This window comes from Doryrhamphus excisus, unplaced genomic scaffold, assembly GCF_037039965.1.
Source record: "Doryrhamphus excisus strain RoL-2023G ecotype Guam unplaced genomic scaffold, RoL_Dexc_Guam_v1.1 HiC_scaffold_24, whole genome shotgun sequence".
NCBI classification, from domain to species: Eukaryota; Metazoa; Chordata; class Actinopteri; order Syngnathiformes; family Syngnathidae; genus Doryrhamphus; species Doryrhamphus excisus.
The window spans coordinates 7,300,001-7,320,620 of NW_027621862.1; the positions used below are offsets into that span (position 1 = coordinate 7,300,001).

The 20,620-nt window shown below is 47.1% G+C and overlaps 8 non-coding genes and 1 pseudogene across 8 annotated transcripts; 5 read left to right on the top strand and 4 right to left on the bottom strand.

Annotated features, from left to right (window-relative positions):
- The first annotated feature begins 855 nt into the window (after nt 1–855).
- LOC144896925 (U1 spliceosomal RNA) lies at nt 856–1,019 on the top strand. The gene has a single exon (XR_013626507.1). It is a non-coding gene; the product is annotated as a U1 spliceosomal RNA (small nuclear RNA).
- Nucleotides 1,020–5,766: 4,747 nt separating this feature from the next.
- Nucleotides 5,767–5,957, bottom strand: LOC144896966 (U2 spliceosomal RNA). The gene has a single exon (XR_013626546.1). It is a non-coding gene; the product is annotated as a U2 spliceosomal RNA (small nuclear RNA).
- A 913-nt stretch (nt 5,958–6,870) lies between these two features.
- On the top strand, nt 6,871–7,034 carry LOC144896956 (U1 spliceosomal RNA). Its single transcript, XR_013626538.1, has one exon. It is a non-coding gene; the product is annotated as a U1 spliceosomal RNA (small nuclear RNA).
- Nucleotides 7,035–8,120: 1,086 nt separating this feature from the next.
- Nucleotides 8,121–8,311, bottom strand: LOC144896967 (U2 spliceosomal RNA). The gene has a single exon (XR_013626547.1). It is a non-coding gene; the product is annotated as a U2 spliceosomal RNA (small nuclear RNA).
- A 914-nt stretch (nt 8,312–9,225) lies between these two features.
- Nucleotides 9,226–9,389, top strand: LOC144896958 (U1 spliceosomal RNA). Its single transcript, XR_013626540.1, has one exon. It is a non-coding gene; the product is annotated as a U1 spliceosomal RNA (small nuclear RNA).
- Nucleotides 9,390–10,476: 1,087 nt separating this feature from the next.
- LOC144897010 (U2 spliceosomal RNA) lies at nt 10,477–10,635 on the bottom strand (annotated as a pseudogene).
- A 1,836-nt stretch (nt 10,636–12,471) lies between these two features.
- On the top strand, nt 12,472–12,553 carry trnas-gcu (transfer RNA serine (anticodon GCU)). Its single transcript has one exon. It is a non-coding gene; the product is annotated as a tRNA-Ser (tRNA).
- Nucleotides 12,554–14,469: 1,916 nt separating this feature from the next.
- trnaq-cug (transfer RNA glutamine (anticodon CUG)) lies at nt 14,470–14,541 on the bottom strand. Its single transcript has one exon. It is a non-coding gene; the product is annotated as a tRNA-Gln (tRNA).
- A 3,035-nt stretch (nt 14,542–17,576) lies between these two features.
- Nucleotides 17,577–17,658, top strand: trnas-aga (transfer RNA serine (anticodon AGA)). Its single transcript has one exon. It is a non-coding gene; the product is annotated as a tRNA-Ser (tRNA).
- Nucleotides 17,659–20,620: the final 2,962 nt, after the last annotated feature.

Consider the following 20,620-nt stretch of genomic DNA (forward strand, 5'->3'; position numbering starts at 1 on the left):
TTGCACGCATGTTCGAATAAAATGTAGACGGAACAAACATAGCGTCAGTTATCACCCTTATATCCATTCGCTTAGACAATAGAAAGTGTTTGAATGTGCTGAAGAAGAAATGTTCCCGTGACCCTGATCAGAGACCCCCAGCGAGCCCCAGGTCTTGGAGGTGCCTGAAAGCGGCAACAGCGACCCTGCAGATGTTCACGTTAATCCTGCAAGAATGTGTCAAGAAAAGAACTTGGAAAAACAATTAAAGTAATTACTCTCACATACACACACATAGACAAATAAACACAGCTTGTACAACTGCCTCCCCCCAGTGTTGCACGACCATGTAGTAGGGGACCCCTGAAAGAGAATAAAAAGGAAGGGGTGTGAACTGCATATTCAGAGTGGAACGGCATGCCACTGGGTATGTGGTTTCACTGTCCTCGCTGCGAGTAACTTTGAATATTGTTGTCTGTCTCTTCTGTATTTCTGCATTTAAGTGTTTTTTACAAGTGTCACAGGAGTTTGAACCTGACAACCCACTGACTCATGACGACCTTGCACGTCTACACGTGTCAGGTTTAACATACTGGCCTCTCATGTTACATGGTGTGACTAGGCACGTGGAGTCAGTACTCCAGTCTCCCAATTGAACGTCTGCAGCAACTGCACTAAGCCACTTGCTGCCGCTGCCTTTGCTCAGAATGAAGTCACACGAGTGCCACACAGACCGACTCCTTGAGACAACCAGAGTACATTCTCTGAATTTGGACACAGGTCCAGTGGCTGGGCTTGTTGCGGGCGACCTGATGAGACCACCACTTAGCATGTGGCATGTGCGAGAGACTCATCCGGGCGAGACCGGTCCAATTCATACTTACCTGGCAGGGGAGATACCATGATCAAGAAGGTGGTTCACCCAGGGCGAGGCTCAGCCATTGCACCTGGGTTGAGCTGACCTCTGCGAATTCCCCAAATGTGGGAATCTCGACTGCATAATTTGTGATAGTGGGGGACTGCGTTCGCGCTCTCCCCTGATCCCGTGTTTAAAACAAGAGGCAGGTGCAGCGCCGTGCCGAGCTCCTTGGCTTGCGAGTGCAGCCGGACTCGAGCAAGAAACGACCAGCCCAGCACTACCAACGCTTGCTGGAAAGGTCTGCCCGTCCGCGGGAGACAACCAACCAACCAGCCGAGAGGCCGATCTGCTCTCAGTCAGGAAACCTCAATGTAAAACGGCAACCAGGCGGAGAAAGGGGCGTCGGCCAAGCGCCTCCACTTTACCAGCACACCGGAACCACTGGCCACAGTGGACGAGGTGGCCGTCAGAAACAACCGTCCAACTCAAGCGGAAGCGGCTCAAATTGCTGTTGTCGCTCTCAGCGGCCTTCCCAGCCGCAGAGGCAACTGCTCCGGATCTTTATGTCCAAGGAAGGCAAGCAGCGACACCCAAGATGGAAGCCACAACATTGTGGTTCATGGTAAACCTACCCGCACAGGCCAGCTCCTGCACTTTGAGTCCCTTCGCCCACTGGAACCCGAGCCAGAAGCTGTCAGAAGTGCAAACAAGAGAGCAGAAAATACCGGGTCACTCGCTCACCGAGGGGGCAGACGCACAAGTTACAGGCTCTGACCGCCTGTGGCTATCCCACGTGGGTTTTTTTTTCTTTTTTTGTCATATCCAACACACAAAGGGCCACCAAACCCGACCCTGAGAAGCCAAACGGAAGACGGAAAAGCCCCTTATGCCACTGGTTTGTGGAGGAAACTTGGAAGGCCTCCACCAGACAAGATCATTGTGTCAGATTCCATCCAGCAGTTGATCAATGCGACACTCACAGGGCCCCGGGAAGCGCGCACGAAACCTGAGAATCAGGAGCCGGTGGGAGACTGCAGGAGGCAAGGCTGACAAAAAGTGGCTGACACCCTCTGGAGACCGGCTGCTGCGAGGGAAGTGGGGTCCACGGAGTGCGCAGACACAGTGCCCCGCTACCACGAGCCATTTCCTCTGCAGAACTACTGCTCAGGGGGCACCAAATGTGAGTAAGTAAGTAAGTAAGTAAGTTTTATTTATATAGCACCTTTCTCAGACAAAAGTCACAAAGTGCTTCACAAAAGGCAAAACACAGGGTTAAAATACACATAAAAAATACAATAAAACAATAAAACAATGTACAATAAAAATGGACATAAAACAGTACATAAAAACAGTATACAATAAAATAGACTAAATAAATATATGATGGTCATAATACCCTAAATCTACTTAGCTGGGTATGCCTGCAAAAACAAGTGAGTTTTAAGGTTACTCTTAAATGCATCGACAGAGTCAAGCGAACGTAGGGAGGGTGGAAGGTCATTCCAGAGCCTCGGCGCAACAACCTGAAAAGATAGGTCTCCTCGGGTCCTAAAACGACTACGAGGGACCATGAGTAAATTTTGATCTAACGATCTCAGCCTCCGAGAGGGGGTATAGGGATGCAACAAGTCTCGTATGTAGACAGGGGCCTGGCCGTGCAAGGCTCTAAATGTGAGCACCAGGATTTTAAAATTCACACGGAATGAGACTGGGAGCCAATGGAGAGCTTTCAGAATCGGTCTGATGTGAGCCCTTCTGTTGCATCGGGTCAATAACCGCGCAGCAAAATTTTGAACCTGTTGCAGACGAGACAACTCTTTTTTGTTTAGGCAAGAAAACAAACTATTACAGTAGTCTAAACGAGAAGACACAAAGGCATGGATTATCATCTCGAGCTCACCTTTAGATACAATCGTTCGAAGTTTCGAGATTTTTCTTAGCTGAAAGAAACAATTCCGAGTGAGCTGCTTTGAGTGGTGCTGTAATGACATTTCCTTGTCAAAAATTACTCCAAGATTTCTGAGGCTTGACTTACAAGACAGGCTGTGAGCACTCAAATACTGTTTGATCCCTGGAATAACTTCATCAGGGGCAATCACCAGCACCTCAGTTTTATCTGAATTTAGTTGAAGGGAATTAGCGCCGAGCCATTGTTTTATTTGCACTAAACAATTCATTAAAGAGTTCAATTTTTGTATCTCCGAAGCCTTAAAAGAACAGTACAGCTGAATGTCGTCAGCAAACAGATGGTAGGAGACATCATCAAAATCCTGGATAATCTTTCCTAGAGGGAGAACATATAACAAAAACAAAATCGGACCCAAAACAGAGCCCTGAGGTACTCCAAACAACAGATCAGCAGAGTCAGATCGGATCTGGTTAACTGAGACACTAAAACTCCTGTCTGATAAATAAGAAGAGAACCAAGCTAGGACAGAGCCTGACAGTCCGACTAAGTCATGTAGTCTTGTTTGCAAAATCTGATGATCGACAGTGTCAAATGCCGAGGAGAGATCTAGCAGAACAAGGACCGTGCATTTACCAGAATCTGCAGACATCATGATGTCACTAGACACTTTTAACAGGGCAGTTTCTGTTGAGTGAAGCTTGCGAAAACCAGACTGGAAAGTGTCAAAAATATCATATTTTTGCAAGAAATGTAGCAGCTGTTCGGAGACCACCTTCTCTAAGATTTTAGACATGAAAGGAAGCTTTGATATAGGTCTGTAATTTTTGGGATCGGTGACATCCAGATTTGATTTTTTAAGAAGTGGCTCCACAATAGCATGTTTAAAAGCACTGGGAAAAACACCAGTAGCGAGTGACAGATTGATCACTTTAGTAACCCAGGGGGCAATGACATCAAACACTTTCAAAAAGAGTTTAGAGGGCAGCACATCAGATGAACTGGAAGATGGCTTCATTTTTGTTACCAGAGCTGAAATCTCAACCTCAGTCACAGGTTTAAAAGAGGACCACTCATGGGGTGCAGGCTCCTGAACAACAGGGTTACACCCACAGAACACTGGAAGACTGTTCTTAATGTCCTGAATTTTGCTGAGAAACACTTTGAGAAAATCATTGCTATCAGCTTTGCAAAAAACAGGAATAACAGGAGCAGCAGGAGAGACAATAGAATTGATGGTGTCAAAGAGCACTTGAGGTTTCTTCTTATTTGAGATAATCAACTGCTTAAAGTAGTCAGATCTAGCAGTTTTTATCATTTCATTTAAAGATGACACAAGTTCCCGAAGGTGCAATCGGTGGACCTCAAGTTTAGTAGCCTTCCACAGACGCTCAGTTTTCCGACAAAGTCGCTTCAAATTCCGAATACAGTCATTTATCCAGGGACATACAGATTTTTGAGACACCAGATTGGATTTAACAGGTGCAACCAAATCTAAAATTGATTCACAGTGGTCGTTAAAACAATTTATAAAATTATCAACATTGTCACATTCCAAGAACAGATGTGGATCAAACAGGACAGAGAAACTACCTGCAGTATTCTCAGAGATGATGCGTCTCTGCGATCTAACCACAGGAAGCACAGGCTGAAGTGTAGGGAGCAGATCAAATAAGACACAACTATGATCGCTCAAATGGACATCTTCCACACAAAGGTTGGCAACATTAAGGCCAAGTGAAAACACTAAGTGGAGAATATGACCTTTTTGATGTGTAGCGACTGAGACATGTTGCTCAAAATTAAAAGTTTCAGTCATTGTTAATAGTTCCATTGCTTGGCTAGATGTGCTGTCATCAACATGCAAGTTAAAATCTCCCAGAATTAAAACATTTTCCAACTTAATTATTGAAGATAAAAAGTCACTAAAATCATTTAAAAAGACAGAGGCCGGACCAGGAGGACGATAAACCAGCACACAATAGAATGAGTTTGAGGAGCCAATTTTCAACATCTGAGACTCAAAGGATGAGTAGATTTGAGTATCCATCACTTTACAGGTGAAGCTGTCTCTGAAAACCACAGCAACACCTCCTCCTCGACGGGAGGGGCGGGGCCTCCCAAGAACGGAGCAACCATCAGGACAGAGTTCATTTAAATGAACGAACTCCCCTTCTCTTTGCCACGTCTCAGTGAAGAACATGAAGTCCATATTTTGCCTGGTAAAAAGATCGCTCAAGGCAAAAGACTTGTTTGCAATAGAACGTGCGTTCAATAGACCAAGCCGAATCAACGATGACGTCACAGTCGCCGTAGCCGGACACAGCGGGATTGGTCGGAGACACGAAAGGCGATCACGTGACCTCCAACTGACTTGGGAACTAGCATGCTGGATGTTCGGTGTAAACACAGGATAACGCGATGGCTGTATATCCCAGTGATCACAGTTCAAGTAACGGACAGGCTCCAAATGACTGACCAAAAAGCCACAGGAAGACAGGGGGGAGGAAACTCCGTCGTCACTGCAGGCATCGAGGAGAGGGATCGTACGTAAACACCTGGCCCGGTAATCCACGGAGGTGATCCCTGCTACGCGTGAATAAAGTCTGCGCTTTACTTGGACGCCTGCCCGAGATCCTCATTTCATCGGTCTCCTCTTTTTCCTCGGAGTACGTGATAGCAACAGGTACTCAGGTGAGTCGGGTGTGCAAACAAGGGGAGGAGGAAAAGTTTGTTTGTATTTATCCCAGTCCATGAAAAGGGCTTCCATAGATTCTTTTATGCGAAAAAGAGAGCCGCGATCGTAGCTCCGAATTATAGATGCACAGCCCTGAGATATATGGGATGATATGACCACATATATTGTGAAAACAAAAAGTAACAAACGACATAGGAGCCGAGCAGTGGCCTGACCGAGCACAGGCGCCATCTTGCTTCACGTGAGCACGTTCTGTGCATTTCTTTCAGCACCATCCACAAGATGCACCCTGCCAGAGTCTGCTGTTGCTGTTTACACAAGAAGGAGAAGTGCACCGTTCCTGGAAGCGCTGCAATACCAGGTCGATGCGTGGAGCGGATGGCGCAAGCCCCAATTGCAGCTCCCTGTTCCAAAAAGCAATTTAATATTTAGTCCCCTGTTGGGGGACGTATCAGATATTAAACTGATAAGAACAGATACTACACTTGATCTTAGCCAAAAGGCCGAGAAGCGATGCCAGAGGGTGCTCGTAGGGGAGGAGGGCACTTCTGGCATGACAAGCTAAAGGACCGTTTGCACGCATGTTTGAATAAAATGTAGACGGAACAAACATAGCGTCAGTTATCACCCTTATATCCATTCACTTAGACAATAGAAAGTGTTTGAATGTGCTGAAGAAGAAATGTTCCCGTGACCCTGATCAGAGACCCCCAGCGAGCCCCAGGTCCTGGAGGTGCCTGAAAGCGCCAACAGCGACCCTGCAGATGTTCACGTTAATCCTGCAAGAATGTGTCAAGAAAAGAACTCGGAAAAACAATTAAAGTAATTACTCTCACATACACACACATAGACAAATAAACACAGCTTGTACAACTGCCTCCCCCCAGTGTTGCATGACCATGTAGTAGGGGACCCCTGAAAGAGAATAAAAAGGAAGGGGCGTGAACTGCATATTCAGAGTGGAGCGGCATGCCACTGGGTATGTGGTTTCACTGTCCTCGCTGCGAGTAACTTTGAATATTGTTGTCTGTCTCTTCTGTATTTCTGTATTTAAGTGTTTTTTACAAGTGTCACAGGAGTTTGAACCTGACAACCCACTGACTCATGACGACCTCGCACGTCTACACGTGTCAGGTTTAACATATTGGCCTCTCATGTTACATGGTGTGACTAGGCACGTGGAGTCAGTACTCCAGTCTCCCAATTGAACGTCTGCAGCAACTGCACTAAGCCACTTGTTGCCGCTGCCTTTGCTCAGAATGAAGTCACACGAGTGCCACACAGACCGACTCCTTGAGACAACCAGAGTACATTCTCTGAATTTGGACACAGGTCCAGTGGCTGGGCTTGTTGCGGGCGACCTGATGAGACCACCACTTAGCATGTGGCATGTGCGAGAGACTCGTCCGGGTGAGACCGGTCCAATTCATACTTACCTGGCAGGGGAGATGCCATGATCAAGAAGGTGGTTCACCCAGGGCGAGGCTCAGCCATTGCACCTGGGTTGAGCTGACCTCTGCGAATTCCCCAAATGTAGGAATCTCGACTGCATAATTTGTGATAGTGGGGGACTGCGTTCGCGCTCTCCCCTGATGCCGTGTTTAAAACAAGAGGCAGGTGCAGCGCCGTGCCGAGCTCCTTGGCTTGCGAGTGCAGCCGGACTCGAGCAAGAAACGACCAGCCCAGCACTACCAACGCTTGCTGGAAAGGTCTGCCCGTCCGCGGGAGACAACCAACCAACCAACCAGCCGAGAGGCCGATCTGCTCTCAGTCAGGAAACCTCAATGTAAAACGGCAACCAGGCGGAGAAAGGGGCGTCGGCCAAGCGCCTCCACTTTACCAGCACACCGGAACCACTGGCCACAGTGGACGAGGTGGCCGTCAGAAACAACCGTCCAACTCAAGCGGAAGCGGCTCAAATTGCTGTTGTCGCTCTCAGCGGCCTTCCGAGCCGCAGAGGCAACTGCTTCGGATCTTTATGTCCAAGGAAGGCAAGCAGCGACACCCAAGATGGAAGCCACAACATTGTGGTTCATGGTAAACCTACCCGCACAGGCCAGCTCCTGCACTTTGAGTCCCTTCACCCACTGGAACCCGAGCCAGAAGCTGTCAGAAGCGCAAACAAGAGAGCAGAAAATACCGGGTCACTCACTCACCGAGGGGGCAGACGCACAAGTTACAGGCTCTGACCGCCTGTGGCTATCCCACGTGGGTTTTTTTTTCTTTTTTTGTCATATCCAACACACAGAGGGCCACCAAACCCGACCCTGAGAAGCCAAACGGAAGGCGGAAAAGCCCCTTATGCCATTGGTTTGTGGAGGAAACTTGGAAGGCCTCCACCAGACAAGATCATTGTGTCAGATTCCATCCAGCAGTTGATCAATGCGACACTCACAGGGCCCCGGGAAGCGCGCACGAAACCTGAGAATCAGGAGCCGGTGGGAGACTGCAGGAGGCAAAGCTGACAAAAAGTGGCTGACACCCTCTGGAAACCGGCTGCTGCGAGGGAAGTGGGGTCCACGGAGTGCGCAGACACAGTGCCCCGCTACCACGAGCCATTTCCTCTGCAGAACTACTGCTCAGGGGCCACCAAACATGAGCACGTTCTGTGCATTTCTTTCAGCACCATCCACAAGATGCACCCTGCCAGAGTCTGCTGTTGCTGTTTACACAAGAAGGAGAAGTGCACCGTTCCTGGAAGCGCTGCAATACCAGGTCGATGCGTGGAGCGGATGGCGCAAGCCCCAATTGCAGCTCCCTGTTCCAAAAAGCAATTTAATATTTAGTCCCCTGTTGGGGGACGTATCAGATATTAAACTGATAAGAACAGATACTACACTTGATCTTAGCCAAAAGGCCGAGAAGCGATGCCAGAGGGTGCTCGTAGGGGAGGAGGGCACTTCTGGCATGACAAGCTAAAGGACCGTTTGCACGCATGTTTGAATAAAATGTAGACGGAACAAACATAGCATCAGTTATCACCCTTATATCCATTCGCTTAGACAATAGAAAGTGTTTGAATGTGCTGAAGAAGAAATGTTCCCGTGACCCTGATCAGAGACCCCCAGCGAGCCCCAGGTCCTGGAGGTGCCTGAAAGCGCCAACAGCGACCCTGCAGATGTTCACGTTAATCCTGCAAGAATGTGTCAAGAAAAGAACTCGGAAAAACAATTAAAGTAATTACTCTCACATACACACACATAGACAAATAAACACAGCTTGTACAACTGCCTCCCCCCAGTGTTGCACGACCATGTAGTAGGGGACCCCTGAAAGAGAATAAAAAGGAAGGGGCGTGAACTGCATATTCAGAGTGGAGCGGCATGCCACTGGGTATGTGGTTTCACTGTCCTCGCTGCGAGTAACTTTGAATATTGTTGTCTGTCTCTTCTGTATTTCTGCATTTAAGTGTTTTTTTACAAGTGTCACAGGAGTTTGAACCTGACAACCCACTGACTCATGACGACCTCGCACGTCTACACGTGTCAGGTTTAACATATTGGCCTCTCATGTTACATGGTGTGACTAGGCACGTGGAGTCAGTATTCCAGTCTCCCAATTGAACGTCTGCAGCAACTGCACTAAGCCACTTGTTGCCGCTGCCTCTGCTCAGAATGAAGTCACACGAGTGCCACACAGACCGACTCCTTGAGACAACCAGAGTACATTCTCTGAATTTGGACACAGGTCCAGTGGCTGGGCTTGTTGTGGGCGACCTGATGAGACCACCACTTAGCATGTGGCATGTGCGAGAGACTCGTCCGGGTGAGACCGGTCCAATTCATACTTACCTGGCAGGGGAGATGCCATGATCAAGAAGGTGGTTCACCCAGGGCGAGGCTCAGCCATTGCACCTGGGTTGAGCTGACCTCTGTGAATTCCCCAAATGTAGGAATCTCGACTGCATAATTTGTGATAGTGGGGGACTGCGTTCGCGCTCTCCCCTGATGCCGTGTTTAAAACAAGAGGCAGGTGCAGCGCCGTGCCGAGCTCCTTGGCTTGCGAGTGCAGCCGGACTCGAGCAAGAAACGGCCAGCCCAGCACTACCAACGCTTGCTGGAAAGGTCTGCCCGTCCGCGGGAGACAACCAACCAACCAACCAGCCGAGAGGCCGATCTGCTCTCAGTCAGGAAACCTCAATGTAAAACGGCAACCAGGCGGAGAAAGGGGCGTCGGCCAAGCGCCTCCACTTTACCAGCACACCGGAACCACTGGCCACAGTGGACGAGGTGGCCGTCAGAAACAACCGTCCAACTCAAGCGGAAGCGGCTCAAATTGCTGTTGTCGCTCTCAGCGGCCTTCCCAGCCGCAGAGGCAACTGCTTCGGATCTTTATGTCCAAGGAAGGCAAGCAGCGACACCCAAGATGGAAGCCACAACATTGTGGTTCATGGTAAACCTACCCGCACAGGCCAGCTCCTGCACTTTGAGTCCCTTCGCCCACTGGAACCCGAGCCAGAAGCTGTCAGAAGCGCAAACAAGAGAGCAGAAAATACCGGGTCACTCACTCACCGAGGGGGCAGACGCACAAGTTACAGGCTCTGACCGCCTGTGGCTATCCCACGTGGGTTTTTTTTTTCTTTTTTTGTCATATCCAACACACAAAGGGCCACCAAACCCGACTCTGAGAAGCCAAACGGAAGACGGAAAAGCCCCTTATGCCACTGGTTTGTGGAGGAAACTTGGAAGGCCTCCACCAGACAAGATCATTGTGTCAGATTCCATCCAGCAGTTGATCAATGCGACACTCACAGGGCCCCGGGAAGCGCGCACGAAACCTGAGAATCAGGAGCCGGTGGGAGACTGCAAGAGGCAAGGCTGACAAAAAGTGGCTGACACCCTCTGGAGATCGGCTGCTGCGAGGGAAGTGGGGTCCACGGAGTGCGCAGACACAGTGCCCCGCTACCACGAGCCATTTCCTCTGCAGAACTACTGCTCAGGGGGCACCAAACGTGAGCACGTTCTGTGCATTTCTTTCAGCACCATCCACAAGATGCACCCTGCCAGAGTCTGCTTTTGCTGTTTACACAAGAAGGAGAAGTGCACCGTTCCTGGAAGCGCTGCAATACCAGGTCGATGCGTGGAGCGGATGGCGCAAGCCCCAATCGCAGCTCCCTGTTCCAAAAAGCAATTTAATATTAAGTATAATGACAATAAAGGCCATTCCATTGACCAAACATTGGCTTGAAGGGTGGCCTTTGTGAAGAGTGAAGTTTAGGTCCTTTCAGCCGGTCAATAAACCTTTTCAAACTATTGGCTATTAGTGAGGACATAGACAGGGATTGTGATCCAGGGACCTTTAGAGCTTCAGTCTAATGTTGTCCCAACTGAGCTATCTCAGCTGTGAAGGTGGTGTTCCGCTTTTTCAGTCTGGGCTTAAAGTAGGGGCAGTGTGAAGCTGTGCCACGTGCTATGTTGCTGTGTACCTGGTCCAGTGTGTTCTAATCTTGGGTTGGAATGTCCCCATGCTGGTAACGGGTGGGGAATACAGTCCGTTGATGAGGATAAGCAGAACTTAAATGGATGGATTTCACTGGTTGAAGTTGTCAGCTACCACAAAAACGGTCATGGGCCATGAGCCTCTGTTCTGAATTCCCCTTTTTGTTTGGTGTATATGGGAAAATGTACAAAGCAGCAAAGGGAACAGAACCAGTTTAACAGTAAAAAAAAATAAACAATCTAAGAATAAACAATATAAACAGCCTAAAGTAATAACAGTTTAATAGTTTTGTCATGCGGAATATCATTGTTTGATTTCCCAATGGGGAGTTCCTGTTTTGTATGTCAAAATTTCACGTTGAACCTGGAGCAGGATTACGATTGCAACAACCAGTAGGGTAAAACACACCCGTCTCACGAGAACAAGACCTCTCTTTATCTTCTTCTTGAAGTGCTCAGCTGTGTTGTACAATCTGAAAGTCCTTTGCTGACAAATCATTCCAGTGTTGGATAATGGACCTTACCAAGAAAATGCCAGCTGTGGGATTTTTACCAGTGCCTCCTGAGCGAAAGGAGCTTTCATCTGGCGCTTTAGACCGATTGATCAAAACCATCCTCTGCTATGACTGCGCTGTTTTCGTGTCCTTTGACAAGGTTGCAGATGTATTGTCTGTATTCCTTTTCAAAATCCAAATTTTAACGCCGCCTTTATGACAGATGTAAAAACCATCAGGCGGTAGACTGCGATTGGATTGGTTGACTTGGAATTGTTTTCATGTGTTTCAAATAAAATCACACATTCAACATATTGAACTTTGATATCTGCCCAAAATACTACTGGACTGGAAACCCGTTGGATCATGTGACAAAACATTGTATTGTAAGACAGAGTTGTAATGAAAATTTACGAGCACCTGACCATTGATCCTTTTGTTTTGGGAATTGTGTTTTTTTTGTGTTGTCCAAAAGCAGGGAGGGAAGTGTCCCCAGGGTCTCTCACACCCTAGGCGAGAATCATCAGCTCGACCAACAATCCACGGTATGGACAAATACCTGTGGTCCATATTTTCCGGACGACGCCCTACTGGTGCTGGCCTGCACAAAGGCGCTTCTTGGGAGACAGTGGCCGCTGTAGTGTTGTTATGTGCAAACAACAAGCTCATCCTCAACACAGAGAAGACGAAGATGACAGTGCACACAGGGAATAATTCTCTTTCCTACTGTTATAAATAAGAAGGGTGACATGGTAGTATACGGGATGTCTGTAGGCTGGTGCAACACTCCTCATGAAGAGCAGGGTTATCCTTTTCCGGGCAAGAAGCAAAACTCTGACTCGGAGGTGCTGATTGCTGCTCCAGTTGCTTCCAATTCATCTGCGAGTGAAACATGAATTTTAGAGTCAGGTTAATTGAAAAGGTTGGCAAGCTAGCAAGGAGTTGAAACTAGAATCTCCTGATCCGCAGTCAGATGTGTTATCCTTTGCCCCACTATTCGCACAACAAAAAGACCTGTAATTTTTGCAACACCATAACACTAATTAAGATGTGTCATTTTGAGTCAACAAGACCATGTCAACAAGGGCCCTGCAGGAGATAAGGTGACCGAGAGGTTAAGGTGATGGACTGCTAATCCATTGTGTTCTGCATGCCTGGGTTCAAATCCCATCCTCATCGGACTATACCAATGCACAAGTTTTGACACCACCTGTGTTTTTAGGAAACATCATTAGAATGTAATTCATCAAAGTATCAGGTACGATGTCGGAGATCAAGAATGCTTTTTTGGCAGGGAAAAGGCATAATATACCATTTGGGGAATGCAGGCATCAATTCCACTTCATCTCACAGCGAGCGCTCTACCATTTGTGGTCATACAAGAATGGGATTTGTTTATGTGTGCTTCGAATGAGATGTTTTCTGCATGATGACCATTTTTCTACGGGAAAGATATCTTTCAGATGTATCAATTAAAATACTGAATCGTCCAATGTGGGGCTCCAACCCATGACCCGTAGAGTCTCATGCTCTATGGACTGAGATTGCTTTGCATCTGAGAGGTAGCAGGATCGATGCCCACATTCTCCAAGAAATCCTTGATGTTGGGATTGACATGATAGATGTTGGGATCGGAAATGAGTCCAGGATCTATCCCTCAGTGTCAGATGAATACCCCAAACCTAATCCTGGCTGCGTTCTCTAGAGTAGTCTCTTGTCATGTCCCGGTCCCGCCACCTCCAAGATCGACTGAGGTCTTATTTTTTATTTTTATTTTTTGTCCCGTCCAGCCATTGGGGCAGATAGTATTGTTGATCTCAATGCCCTTACATGCTAGACAGATTTGCTCTGTGTCAGGAAAGGTGTTGGCTACAACTTCCCTGTACCATGAAATTTTATTTGCCGTTATTTGATGTTTTTGTTATGCCATTTGGAGCGACTGGACCGGAGCAAGAAGAAGAACAGAAAAGAAGAAGAGAAAGGTGGGGTGGGGGGGCAGTAGAGGGAGAGACAAAAACAGCAGCAACAAGAATTCCCATAACAACAGTGACAAACAGAACAGTTAAATGTCAATGATGGCTAAGGGTCACACTGGAGATGATATCAGTGAAATGAAACAGTCCAACTTACCAGTAGCAATAGTAACAATGAGGACAACCATGATAGTAAACACAATTACAACCATACAGTTACAGTAATTAAACTCTCACTGCTTGACATCATTACTGTAATAATAGCATACCAATACCATATAAACACCCGTGTGCTGTGAGTGTCCATATGGAGGTGTGTTGTGTATGTGAATGCGAGTGTGTGAATGTGTAATTGTCACTGAGAATGACAAAAGGAGAGAGACTGCCTTTTACCACCCAGCAAACCCCCCGCGCAGCCAGGTCAAGCCCCCACCGCCAGAGATCCTCCGGCCCCGTGGGTGTGGGCAAAGCCAGGGCCGACTCCCCAAGACCCGCCCCCGAATCAACTCCCCGAAGAGACCAGCAAGAGGCCATGGAGGAGCAATCTCAATCGGCAACAGGGCGCCAGCAGGCCGGAGGAGAGTCGCACCCCCGAGACCAGCGGGAGACCATACCCCACTAGGGCAGAAGGGCATCGAAGGCCACACACCCGTGGGCACAGGGGCGCCCCCGCCAGCCGGAAGGGAGCCCGTCCACGGTCGGAGGCGCCCCCAAGGGCACGTGGGGGCCCGCGACCCAGGACAGACCCAGGGAGGTAGCGCCAACCATGACCCTAGGGCAAGCCCTGGCGTCAGCTGGTTCCAGCGGGACCCCCAGAAAGGCCAGACCAAAATATCATTTGCCCTCAAAATACAAGGGCAGCGGGACAATCCCTTGGTACATTATGGAAACTACATGAGGAGCCTGGCTTTTAACTAGAACTGGAAATACTTGTGGAGCCCCGCACATAAACCACGTGTCTTCCTCACATGCTGTCATAGACATTCGCGTCATTTGAGGAACTCATCCTGATCCACGGTTACCACTGATTTGGAGAGTAAATTTTACTTAAGTAAATAAGTCATCATACACTTACTGTTAAAGGAAGACACAGTCCAAACACTTGCTTGCTGCAGGGCAAGTAGGTTCCACCAAGACTTGAACTTGGATCACTGGATTCAGAGTCCAGAGTGCTAACCATTACACCATGGAACCTGCAAGTGCATTATAGGGTCCTGACGTACACATTGTCAGATTACATGAGAGTTGATAGAACTTCACTGTGCACTACTTTCCTTTCCCGAGACGCCGGATGGTGGTCCAGAATCTCTTCGAAGCTGTCCGGAAGTCATTCTCCATGGCTTCTCCAAACTCCTCCCATGTCAGGCTTTTTGCCTCAGTGAATGCCAAAGCCGCGGACCGCTTGGCCTGTTGGTTCCTGTCAGCTGAAGTCCCATAAGCCAAAAAGGCCCAATAGAACTCCTTCAGCTTGACGGCATTCCTCACCAATGGTATCCACCAACGGGTTCGAGGATTACCGCCACGACAGGCACCGACCATCTTCCAGCCACAGGATGTCTGCAGGCTGGTGCAACACCTCATGAAGAGCAGAGCTGACCTGTTCCGGGTGAAACCCATGAACTCGGACTCTGAGGTGCAGTTTGACCATTTCAGCTGAGTTCTGAATTTATCAGTTGATCAACATTTCTACCCTCGACTATGGTCATGAGCTTTGAGTCAGCATGGAAAGGATAAGATAGTGGGTAAAAGCAGCTGAAATGACTTTGTTTTGTAGTGCGGCTGGACTTTCTCTTAGACATGGGGGAGAAGCTGTGTCATCCGGGAGGAAATGGGACAAAAGTCACGACAGAAATTGCACATCAGTGTAAATGAAATGAATGTAGAAAGTCTGTGAGGATTAGTACATGGCAGCTCAGATTCAGTGCATGGGGGAATTAGCTCAAATGGTAGAGTGCTTGCTTAGCATGTGAGAGGTAGCGGGATTGATGCCTGCATTCTCCAAAAGGTGTATTATGGCTTTTTCCTGCCAACAAAAGCATTCTGGATCTCCGACATCGTACCTCATACTTTGATTCAGTACATGCTAATGATGTTTCCTAAAAACACAGGTGGTGTCAACACTAGCGCGTACTTAACTGATCCTGCTGTTTTGACAATTGTGTTTAAAAAAAGATCAAAACAAGATCAGGTGGGCTCGTCGGGGAATTAAACCAGGGACCTCTCACACCCAAAGCGAGAATCATGCAACTAGACCAGAGAGCCACAATTTCAAACAAGTAGCTGTGGTCTATATTTACTGGCCTGCACAAAGGGGCTTCCAGGTACGGGGTGGCCACCGGGTGGTCACATGGTTGTGCAAACAACAAGCTCATCCTCAACACAGAGAAGACACAAGGAATAATTCTCACTTCTGGCTAAATAAGCAGCACGACATGGCAGTCATAGCAGAGGATGGTTTCAGTTGCCAGATTGAGGCTTTCGCTCAGGAGGCACTCGTAGAAATCCCACAGCTGACATTTTCCTGGTCAGACCCATTATCCATGACTGAACTCCCCGTCGGGAAATCAAACAACGGTCTTCTTCAATATTGTTAAACTGTTATTACTTTAGGCTGTTTATAATGTTTATTCTCAGATTGGTTATATTTTCCTGTTTAACTACGTAGTTATGTCCCCTTTGCTGCTGTGCAATGCAAATTTCCCCACTGAGGGACGAGTAAAGGTATATCTAATCTAATCTAATGAACTCCAATTCTGAGTTGTTGTGGTGTCGACTAAGAGAGGTTCTAGTTGTAATGTTCTAGAGTTCTAGTGAGACGGGTTTGCTTTACCCTACTGGTTGTTGCAATCGTAATCTTGCTCAAGGTTCAACGTGAAATTGTGACATACAAAACAGGAACTCCCCGTCGGGAAATCAAACAATGGTCTTCCGTGTGACAAAATTGTTATACTGTTATTACTTTAGGCTGTTTATATTATTTATTCTTAAATAGTTATTTCCCCTTTGCTGCTGTGCAATGTAAATTTTCCCACTGAGGGATGAGTAAAGGTATATCTAATCAAATCTAATGAACTACAATTCTGACAGTTGTTGTGGTGTCGATTGGCCAAAGGGGAATTCAAAACGGAGGCTCATGGCCCATGACCGTTTTTGTGGTAGCTGACGACTTCAACCAGTGAAATCCATCCATTTTCTGTACAGCTTATCCTCATCAACGGACTGTATTCCCCACCCGTTACCAGCATGGGGAAATTCCAACCCAAGATGATTGGACCAGGAACACAGCCACATACGTGGCAGAGACACAGCTTCAGCCTACCCCCACTTTTAGATTAAATTAATTAATTAGATTGAGTTTAGTTTAGTTTTAGTAGAATTAGTTTGAGAAGCCTTTTGCTGAAAGGACCTTAACTTCACATCCAGCCAATGCCAGAGGAAATTAAAAGCCAAACCATCGACAGCAAAGGCACAAGTTGAGTCCACCGAGACATCAAGGTGACCCCAAAGGTAGCTCAGGTGTTTCTTTCACAGCTGGTTTTTAAACCTTTTAAACCTCGTTTGCGATTGTGAAAAGCCCATTTTTTCTGGAACATGTTATATGAACTACAATTTTCGCTACAAAGGAGAAATCTGGAGTCAATTTGGACAATTGCCAATCTGAGCCCACTTTAACCCTCTCTAACCCAACACAAAATGACTGAAAAAAAAGATTTGTGTTATGGTTCAGTGGGAGGGGCATACAAATCATTGCCTATGTGCTTGTGTGGTGCCTCGTACCATAATGCGGTGACCAAATAGGTCAGCCAGAAGGACCACGATGGACCATTCTAAATCCCACTAAGTCGTGAGCTGGAAGGACCACAATGGGTCATCCTGAATATCACTAAATTGGCAAGCAGTTGTCCTTGCAATTTAACCACTGGTCTTTTGGGGCAGTCATGGTGTCAGGACGCCTGTGACCATGATGGATCATCCGAAATCCCACTAAGTATTTGTGAGCCGGAAGGGCCACAATGGGTCTTCCTAAATAAAGCTAACACAGGTTCAAACTAACCGGTTCAAATTCTGCCTACAACGTGGAGTTTTGGGGGCACTTGTGGTGTCAAGACGTCTGTGACAATAGAGATCCAGGTGAAATTGCCTGGATCTTCATGGTTGCTTACTGAATTGGCAGGTTCCCTTGCATTTCAACTGAAAAACAACGGTATAAACGGTGCGGTTCTTTGCAAGTTGTTGTGGCCGAGTGGTTAAGGCGATGGACTAGAAATCCATTGGGGTTTCCCCGCGCAGGTTCAAATCCTGCCGACAACGTACAGTTTTGGGGGCACTCGTGGTGTCAAGACTTCACTGACGGTGGCGATCCATGGGAAGTCATCAGACCAAAAACATGTCAGGGAATCAATGAAATCCTTTTCAGTCATGGTGTAAGGACGCCTGTTACAATAGAGATCTAGGTGAAATTGCCTGCACTGGAAAAAGCAGAGAACCACCTTCGCAGCTGAAATAGCTCAGTTGAGAGAGCGTTAGACTGAAGATCTGAAGATCCCGGGTTTCAGCACAGTCCCTCTTTACGTCCTGACTTGGCAAATAGTTTGAGAAGGCCTTTGCTGAAAGGACCTTCTCACATGAACTCTGACTCTCATGAGCACTGACTTCTTCTTGAAGGGCTCAGCTGTGTTGTACAATCTGACAGTCCTTTGCTGCCACATCATTCCAGTCGAGGACAATGGACATGACCAGGAAAATGCCAGCTGTGGGATTTCAAGCAGTGCCTTCTGAGAGAAAAGAGTCTTAATCTGGCGCTTAAGACCAATCATCCACACAACCTAAAATGGTGCCCTGATCAGGAAAAAACTGTGCCCTTGTGAGGTTCGCTGACAATGGAGGACACTCAAAAGGAGCCCGACAAAGCAACACACTCCTCAGCCTCCCTCAAATCCTGCTGACAACGTACAGTTTTGGGGGCACTCTTGGTGTCAAGACATCACTGATGGTGGCGATCCATGGGAAGTCATCAGACTAAAAATGTGTCAGGGGATTCATGGGAATTCATGTGAGATCCCCCAAAACCGTGAGCTGCAATACCACTCACGAGTTGACAAGTCTCATAAAATTGGCAAACATTTTCCATTGCATTTCGACTGATATACAACGGCATAATCTGTGAGGTTCTGCATTTGTGACAATTTGTTGTGGCCGAGTGGTTAAGGCGATGGATTAGAAATCCATTGGGGTTTCTGCTCCCTCATCCTCAGCACCGAGAAGGCCAAGGAGATGACCGTGCACACAAGGAATAACTTGTTTAAGTAAACCTTTTCGACCTAGCTGACCCGTCAAGAAGTCAATCTTTGTTTGTTAAATTCTCCCAGTCACCATGAGGATGTGCTGGTTTAGTGAATATGCATAGTTCCCATCGTGTAACGATGGATGGTGTGTTTGAGGGGGTATAGCTCAGTGGTAGAGCATTTGACTGCAGATCAAGAGGTCCTGGTTGATATCCGGATGCCCCATGATGCACAGCCTTGGTTTTAGGATTATTTTATTTATTATTTACTATTTAAGAATAGTCTAAAAGTACATGGATGCCTGGCTCAAACACCCTTGAGAATTGCAACAACTTGTGGTAATGTCTCTCGAATCGGTGTAATATAACTCGATTGTTTCCCTTTTTGCATGGTTCCTTAGGTCAATCCAACTCAAGTGAGGTTGGTTTTGGTTTGTTTCCATAAAGGTATGGGAAGGTTACTGTTGTAACCCTAGATTGTATCCATTCTGGCTCCATTTTGCAAGGGAGTTTATTGTTCAGTTGCATAAATATTGAAGTCAAAAGTCGATATTCCTTCTGATTATGACTTGCTAACTGCAGGCTGTATCTATATGCTTTATTATTTGACACCACCTGTGTTTTTTGGAAACCTCAGTCAATCTTGGCGGTAGCAATTTCGGGACCGGGGCTTCTTCATCTCTGTCCATGGCAAGGTCAAGTACAGTATGTCAGAAGTTTTTGCCTTGTAAGTTCTCCTCGTTCATCAAGGGCCTGTATAGCGCAGTTGGTAGAGCATCAGCTTTTTAATCGCAGGGTCCAGGGTTCAAGACCTGTTCAAGTGACCCCTTCCCTTAAATGTCAAACCAACCTCTTTTGTCCTCCTACTGTGGTCAAGTACAGTGGGTGCAATGAATAACGCATCTGACTACGGATCAGAAGATTCCAGGTTCAACCCCTGGGACTCGCCAACCTTTCCAATTGACCTGAGTTAAAATTAAAGTTTTGCCTGCAGACAAATTTGGAGCAGCTGAAATGGGCAAACTGCACTTCCGAGTCCGAGTTCATGGGTTTCGCCCGGAAAAGGACAGCTCTGCTTTTCATGAGGTGGTCGGGTGTGTTGCACCAAGTCAAGTCAAGTCAAGTCAAGTTTATTTATATAGCCCTTAATCACAAAAGATTCTCAAAGGGCTTAACAAGCAGGCAACAGTAGATGATAGACAATAGACGACAAACGACATCCCCTGATCTGAACCCCCATCAGGGCAAGGAAAAACTCAAAACCCATTAGGGATAAAGAAACCTTGAGAAGGGACCGCAGATGGGGGAATCCCCCTTCTAGGATGACCAAGCTGCAATGGATGTGGAGAGGTTAACATGTGACAGTTAAATATAAACAGAGAGTATAATAGTCCAGGTCCAAGATGTAATGCCATTAGGACAGTTGGGCAGCCGCGGGTCTTGAGATGATCACCATCCCTCTGCTGCAGCGCCTCCACAAGGTAGGCCACGTCAGATGTCCAGTTCCGTCAAGGCAACTTCCAAACAGCCTCTCCTGGGGGGTATGGGAGAGAGAAGGAGCGGCAGTCAAAACAGGCAGGGAATATTTTTACCTAAACGCTAAAGTATAGAAATGAATCTCAAGTCGGGACTTGAACATTTCTACTGAGGTAGCAGCTCTAATATTAACAGGTAGAGCATTCCACAACGTTGGGGCAACTTCTACACTCTTTACAGTCGTTTGCATACATTATTTCTATTTTATACGAAGACACCAAGATAGATACCAAGACAATCCACGATGACTTGACGTATATTCACCCTCAGGATTTATTCTTCCTCTGTCGTTTTGTCACCTACTCTATACCGCCATCACTGCTAGCACCCCCTAGTGGACCTTGCGGTATTACACTCAAACGCCAACAATGGAGATTTGGTTTATTTTAGACACAAACATATAAAAAATAGTAGGGTGTCTTTTTTTCTTTTACAACTGAATTTTATATATAT